Source organism: Rhinolophus ferrumequinum, chromosome 8, assembly GCF_004115265.2.
Source record: "Rhinolophus ferrumequinum isolate MPI-CBG mRhiFer1 chromosome 8, mRhiFer1_v1.p, whole genome shotgun sequence".
In the NCBI taxonomy this organism is placed as follows: domain Eukaryota; kingdom Metazoa; phylum Chordata; class Mammalia; order Chiroptera; family Rhinolophidae; genus Rhinolophus; species Rhinolophus ferrumequinum.
In genome coordinates, this window is record NC_046291.1 from 90,469,486 (window position 1) to 90,476,902 (window position 7,417).

A 7,417-nucleotide genomic window follows, 5' to 3' on the forward strand; every position below is an offset into this window, starting at 1 on the left:
CTACTTCAGGCTGAGGAGGGGCGTAGTAGAGCGAGACCGGCAACTGAGGCTTGTCCAGAGGTCTGTCTAAGGGTCCCCAGTAGATGAACAAATCCTGATGAGGATGTTGTTGTCTTGTAGGCCGTCGTAGCCAACCAGTGGGTGGTCTGTAAGCTGAGACGTACGGTAGGCAACAGCAGGAGGTAATACCTATAATTATGGATAAAAGGAAAAGGAGAAAACTTTCTTTAAGTCCCGCTAAACTGGTAAGCCAGAAGTAAGGAAGGATACATCTAAGCCAAAGAATCCTGTCCGTTTTTAATATTGGAAACTATGTCATGGATTTATTGGACTTTATCTTCAATTAACTGAGAGTTATCAGAAAGATTCAAGCAGCATAATTCTTTAAAGTTTTCACATCTTTGGTTATGTTTCAGGAGGAGGTAGTTTACACAGCTTGGTTTTCGAGGACTGCTTCTCTGACCTGTCCTAACTCTTGGCCCATGGCATGGATAGCCTGAGAAGTGGCACTCAGGGCCTTTGCTATTGAACATTTGCTATTGAAGCTATGTAGCTAATCTCTACATTTATGTCTATGGTCATGGCAGGTACCACAAAAGGAGACGGAAACATATTCAGCCGGGCTGAATAAATGTATATCGCTGCTACAGATGGAGTCCAGAGTAAGTTTATTGTGATGTTTAACCTGATGAGTCTTTTGGGGTAAGAAGACAGTTAATCCCCCGAGAGAGCAGGGTCCCCCGGTGTCGTAAATTGGGACAGAAGAATAGGCAATCTTTCCACAAATGAGAAACCATCCAGCTGACAATTTGACGTGTGTATTAGCATAACTCATAGAGGTGGTGGAGGTAGTTTAAACTGTTAACCGCCTGAAAGATTAAAGCACTGGTTTGAGCAGCTGGTGAAATCAACACATTGATTAGCCAGAGTTACAGCTCTTTTTCCTTTACTCAGCACTAGTGCTCGAGTAAGAGCTATTAGCTCAGCGAGTTGTGCGCTGGTTCCAGAGGGAACACTTGCATGCTCTAAGATATTATGTAAAATAACAACAGCATATCCAGTCTTTCATATGCCATTTTCTACAAAAGAGCTCCATCAGTAAAAAGCATCCAATCTGGATTATCTAGAGGTGTGTCTTGAAAGTCTGCTCCAGCAGCATAAGTTTGTAATAAAACTTGTTGGCAGTCATGTATTAGCTCGTCTCTCGCCTCAGGGAGGAATGTGGCTGGATTGAGAGAAGAACAGGTCCGTATTTGAGCCCCAGGAACTTCTAGTAAAAGAGCTTGATACTGCAAGAGGTGGCTATAACCAGGAGGGCAGCTGCAGCTGTGGCCCAGAGGCAAGCTGGCCAGCCGCTTGCTACAAGGTCTAGTTCTTTACTTAAATTGCCTACTGGTCGTTGTGAGGGTCCCCTGGGTTGCATTAGGACTACCAAAGCCATTCCCTTGCTCTCTGTTTTATATAAATGAAAGGATTTTCCTGTAGGAAGGCTTAAGACTAGGGCACTTAACAGTGCTTGTTTCAAAAGACTAAAATCTTGTTCTGCCTCTGAGCTCCAAAGTAACAGATGAGTATTTGCAGTTTTGAGTATCTTTAATTAATTGGTAGAGGGGACTGGCCATTTCTTTATATCCTGGGATCCATAGGGGGCAGTAGCCGGTGATGCCTAGGAAGCCCCTTAATTGTTTCGGGGTCTTAGGGGATACGTGGAGATGGGACAAATTCTGTCCTCCCCTAGGGCCCTTGTTCCTTCAGAGATAATTAGCCCAAGGTATTTGACAGAAGTCTGACAGAGTTGGGCCTTGGCCTTGGAAACCTTGTAAACCTTAGAGGCTAGAAAATTTAAAAGGGCAGTCGTGCCTTGGCTGATGAGGTCTTCAGATGGAGCGCACAATAAAAGATCACCAACATATTGTAAAAGAATACAGCTGCTATAGGAAAACTCTGACAGGTCCTTAGAGAGGGCCTGCACCAAAGAGGTGCAGGCTATCTCTAAACCCCTGAGGGAGGACGGTCCAGGTGAGTTGTGAAATCTGGCCTTCAGGGTCCTCAAAGCCAAAGAGATATTGTGAGTCAGGGTGCACGGGTATACAGAAAAAGACATCCTTTAGATCTAACATTGTGTAACATTTGGCTATTTCAGGTATTTGGGCTGAGAGCGTGTAAGGATTTGGAACTATAGGGTGTATAGGAATAACTGCCACATTAATGGCCTGGAGGTCTTGAACCAATCTCCATTCTCCATTTGGGTTGAGAACCCCAAAGATGGGGGTATTGCAAGGGCTGTCGCATTCTCTAAGGAGCCCTTGTCATTTGAGACTTAATGACAGGGATTAGACCGTTCTGTGCCTCAGGTTTCAGAGGGTATTGTTTCCGGAAAGGAAATAGAGCGGGGTCCTTCAGATGAATGTGGACTGGAGCAGTCCCCATTATGGTACGGCCAATTGTCCCTTGTGATTCCCAAACATCATGGTTAATGTTGGTTTCTACTACCGGGAGGCAGCTCGGAGGACTTCCAGGGGCTAGGAAAACAACAGTTTCCATTGCTGCCATAATGTTTCTTCCTAATAGTGGAGTAGGACTTTCTGGCATAATTAAAAATGAATGAATAGATCCTTTTGTAGTTCATAAGTGTGATGATTGAGTATTCACGCTTTTGCGTGAGATGTGCCTCCCACAAACCTTGATACAACATCGGCACATTACCCGTCTGACATGGAAAAAAAAAAAAAAGAATGAATGGGAGAACATTAGGTCACCCCATATGCAGCCTAAGGGCTGGGAGAAATATTTAGTAATTGGCTTGCCCATTACTCCACGGACAGTAACATGTCATTGGAGAGGGAGGGTGATTGGAGAGGAGGACAGAAAATGGGGCTCCTGTGTCTAGAAGGAAATCAATAGATTTTCCTTCCACTTCTAGGATTAGCTGGGGCTCAGGGGTCCTGATGGTTAGATGGGACAAGGGAGCCACTGGTAGAAGCCCTGGGCCCCATCAGTCCTGAGTGGGAGTCTGACTGGACGAGGCTGGCCTCGGGGGTGGAGGCCTCCGGGGACAGTCTGACTCCCAGTGATCCCCTTCATAGATGGGACAGGGCCACGGAGGTATCCGACTCGGCTCCATTTGCCATGGGCATTCCCTTTGCCAGGGACCAGACTGTCCGTTTCGGTGGCGGTCAGACTTTCTCCAAGCACCCTGTAAGGCAGCCACCAGTACTTCTGCCTTTTTTCTTATTTTCCTTTCTTTATCCTGGGCTTCCTCCTGGTCCTGATTGTAAAAGATGGTGTTGGCCACCTTGAATAACTTTGTCCAAGGTGATCTCAAGACCAATAGCCAATTTTTGTAATTTCCTGCGGATATCTGGGGCAGGCTAGGTTATAAATTTGTCTTTCAAAAGAATTTCCCCAGGGCGGGCCCGGTGGCTCAGGTGGTTGGAGCGCCGTGCTCCCAACGCTGAGGTCTCTGGTTCGATTCCCACATAAGCCAGTGAGCTGCGCCCTCTACAGCTAAGATTGTGAAGAACAGTTCTCCCTGGAGCTGGGCTGCCGTGAGCAGCCGGTGGTTGGTGTGAGCTGTCATGGGATGTTGAGTGCTCCCGTGGGCTTCTATGTGCTGCCGCAAGCGGCTTTGTGCTGCCATGAGTGGACGGTGGCAGCCACTGGCGGCCAGTGGCCAGCGTGAGTGGCCGGCAACCATCATGGGCTGCTGTGTGCTGCTGTGGGCTACCATGTGCTGCCATGAACAGCTGGTGACCAGTGTGTGTGGCCGGCAGCCATCGTGAGCGGCCGGCAGCCTGGGAGAGCTGCCGTGAGCTGCCGGCTGATGACCGTCGACAGGCTGCCTCAGCTGAGGGGCAGGGGGCACAAGGCTCATAATACCAGCAGGGGCCAGGGAGCTGTGCCCTACACAACTAGACTGAGAAACAACAGCTTGAACCGGAGTGTGGGGGGAGACAGAAGGGGAGGAAAGACTGGCAACCGTGCTATTTGCATTTAAGTGGCTGATGGAGACCCACTATTTGTGTAACAGGAGAAAGAGACAAAAAATGATGAAGGCCCATAAGTGGGCAAGTAGAAAGGCACAGATAGTATTTATCTCTCCTTCAATCCCAGGCGAGCCCCCAAATGATGTAGAATATTTTCTTTGTGCTGGAATCATGTCTCATGAAACCGAAGAATGGAAGCATGGATCAAGGAGAGGTGAGGAGTTGTAAAAGAGGATAGTTTATTAAAAGTAAAGAGTCGCAGCTCTCAGAACAAGACGGGGTCCCGACCAGGTTGCCCAGTGACTGAGGCAAAAGCTCTTACTTTATACCTTCCTTTGCCAGTTTGGAAAAGGGAGCTGGCACCTTCTAATGGAATTCGTCTATCAGGTTTGTCCTGTTTGCCCACCCTAAAGGAATCAACAAACCCATTCCTAATCTATCAGATCTGTTCTTTTATGTGGCCAAAGGGACTTATGAGATCATTTATTAACCTCAAGGCACATTCTTGTGTCTTTATCCTGGAGTGAAGGAGCCATTCCAGAACCTGGAGTTTCAGGATATGGCTGCCTTTTGTTTATTCCACCAGGGACCTTCCTGTCTACTAACATGCTAGCTAACCTGTCTTATGAGGAATAATTGAAAAAATACGTGTAGCATGCTTGCCATGGTATCTAGTACATAATAAGTGCTCAACAAATATTATATTATTATGCCCCCCGTTAAAAAAAGAAAGAGCAGCCAAAATGGAGTCACTTTTGCTGAGCCATGTCACCAAACCAAAACCTAATAATGAACCTAAGTGCAGTTTCAGCCTCTCTCAGGTTTTTAATTTTAAACCAGTTTGGAATTCCGTGGTCAGCACTAGTGAGGTAAAATGCCTGTAATATCCCTAACTTCCCGTAAAGGAAGGGGACCTTGCCTGAAATAATCCATTCTTTTAACTTTCTTGACCCACCCTTTTTCTGGCTATAAAAACCTTTCATTTTGCACAACCCCTGGAGTGCCTCTCTAGTTGCCAAATAGGATGCTGCCCATTCATGAATCACTAAACAAAGCCAATTAGATCTTCAAATTTACTCAGTTGAATTTTGTTCTTTAACACCCCAATACAAACCCACACATTAATACCCTATTTATCTGACTGGATAAATATTTGCTGTTGGCCCCTTCAAGCACGAACACTCCATCAGCAATGGTTAGAAAGCTTTTTAAGTACTTTTTGGGCTCTCTGTTTTCTTAAAGAAGTGTGAGTAAACTTTTCCTATTGACATGAGGTCAAGGGAACATTCGTCAGTGTAACAAACTAATTCAATGACTTTAGGGACTCTGACTGTTGAACTTCTGGAAGGCTTATTTTTTGGTTCTCATTTGTGTTTGAGACTCGTGAAATTGTCAAGTAAATGACATGTGCATAAGCAAGTGTCAATGTAAGAAACGTTCAAACCTGTAGAGAATTTTAAAACAGTTTACTTGAGTCAAACGGGATACGCCTGGAAGCAAGATCAACAGACTGAGAAAAATGATTCCAAGAAATGACAGCTTCTTTTATGCCTTTGGAATTAAGGAGGGAACCTAAGAAAGATTACGTGAATTTGGGAGAAAGCAAGGGATCCGATTACAGAAGAGTTAAAGAGATTGTGTGCTCTCTGGAGACTGGTAATCTTTCGAGGGAGGGGTCTGAAAAGAGGTATTTCAAAGGTGTGTCAACCTAGGTGCCCAAAAACAAAGGACAGTGCTCGCTTAAGGCAAAGATAAGCCTTTTACTAAAGTTATACGCTTGGGGAGTGACTTCCTACCACGACCTGCCCAGTAAGGAATTTATGATCAGATCTCCCTTTGAGGTTACAATCTATAGAACCCCTTTTTCACCCACAGGAGCAACACCCACCCTCCACTTCTGAACCCACATTGCTCACTCTGCGAGCAATTGTAAGCAAACAAACCAAGCTCCAAGGTAAAAGCATCTGTGAGCCTGGAAGAGGAGAAGAGGGTAGGGCAAGAAACTAAGGGAAGCAGAAAGCCTTTAGGACAGAGGTTTTCAACCTCAACTGCACATTTAAATCACCTAGGGAGATTTTAAAACGAATACTGGGCCAGCCCAATGGCTCAGGTGGTTGGAGCGCTGTACTCCTAACACCAAGGTCTCCGGCTCAATTCCCACGTGGCTCAGTGAGCTGCGCCCTCTACAGCTCTCCCTGGAGCTCGGCTGCCGTGGCCCTGCCGAGTGCCGCCGGCAGGCTACTGTGTGCCGCCTTGAGCAGCCAGCAGCCGGCGAGAGCTGCTGTGAGCAGCCAGCTGATGACTGGCGACCGACTGCCTCAGCCGGGAGAAGCACAAGGCTCATAATACCAGCAGGGGCCAGGGAGCTTTGTCCTACACAACTAGACTGAGAAACAACGGCTTGAACCGGAGTGGGAGGAGGGGGTGAGGCGGAAGAAAGGGGAAAAAAAAACCCCACAAATGCCCATGCCCTGACGCACAGAGAGACACCCAGTTAATTGGTCTGGGGTGGGGGCTGGCCTTGGGTGTGGTCTTAAAAGCTTCCCAGGTGATTCTACCTAGGATTCAAAATCCTGGTTTAGGGTCTGCTGTTATTTTACTTTACTTTTTCTACACTGCCAGACAGTCTTTGAATTAGAGATCTGTAACTAAAACTAGTAACATCAAATTAAAAGTTTATTTCCTTGAGGAAAGTAAATTGGCCATTTACAACTTAATGTTAACTAGTTCCTCACACCCAGTTGAGTTCCAAGTTAGTGAAGGAAGGAAAGTTGGAGAAAGGGAGGTTGAAGAATGTTGGGGAGGGTACCTGAGTTGGCCCCAGCCGCAACTCTAGAGTCTATGACAGCGTCAACTGGCTGGCCGGGACCATCACATCTGAACTTCCATTCGTTGACAAGCCAAGATTGGGAACCACTGGTCTGGGGAAAGAAAGTCACCAAGCAGCAGATTGTACAAGAAAGGAGATGGGAAGTTATTGTTGGGGAGGAAAAAGCTTTTTCTCTACCCTCTTAGGTTAAGTAACCAGGAATCTGCAAATTAAACTGACAAAAGACATATAAGCAAGAGAATAGACAGATTTTCATCATGTACAAACAGGAGTGCAGGAAGAAATGTGACTCTAGGAAGTGGTTGGAATCTGGGGCTTATACACCATCTTAATAAAGGAAAGGGTGGGGAAAGAGCATGAACTAATGATTTTTGGAAAAATAAATGGGCTTTTAGGAGAACGGACGGGAGATATGATAGTCTTGTGATGTCTGTTTAGGTGTGATGCCATGGGGTCTTCTAGTCTCTGGTGATAGAGTCCATCTTCCCTGGTTGTCACTGGGGTAGCACAATATGCCAAGGTAGAAGAATATGTCAAGGCCAAAATATGCCATTTTGGCACAACAATTATTTTGAGCTGAAGGCAACTAAGAAAAAGATGA

General features: G+C 46.2%; 1 non-coding gene across 1 annotated transcript; it reads left to right on the forward strand.

The window, feature by feature from the left end:
* Positions 1 to 2,612: 2,612 nt before the first annotated feature.
* Positions 2,613 to 2,716, forward strand: LOC117026376 (small nucleolar RNA U13). Its single transcript, XR_004423735.1, has one exon. It is a non-coding gene; the product is annotated as a small nucleolar RNA U13 (small nucleolar RNA).
* Positions 2,717 to 7,417: the final 4,701 nt, after the last annotated feature.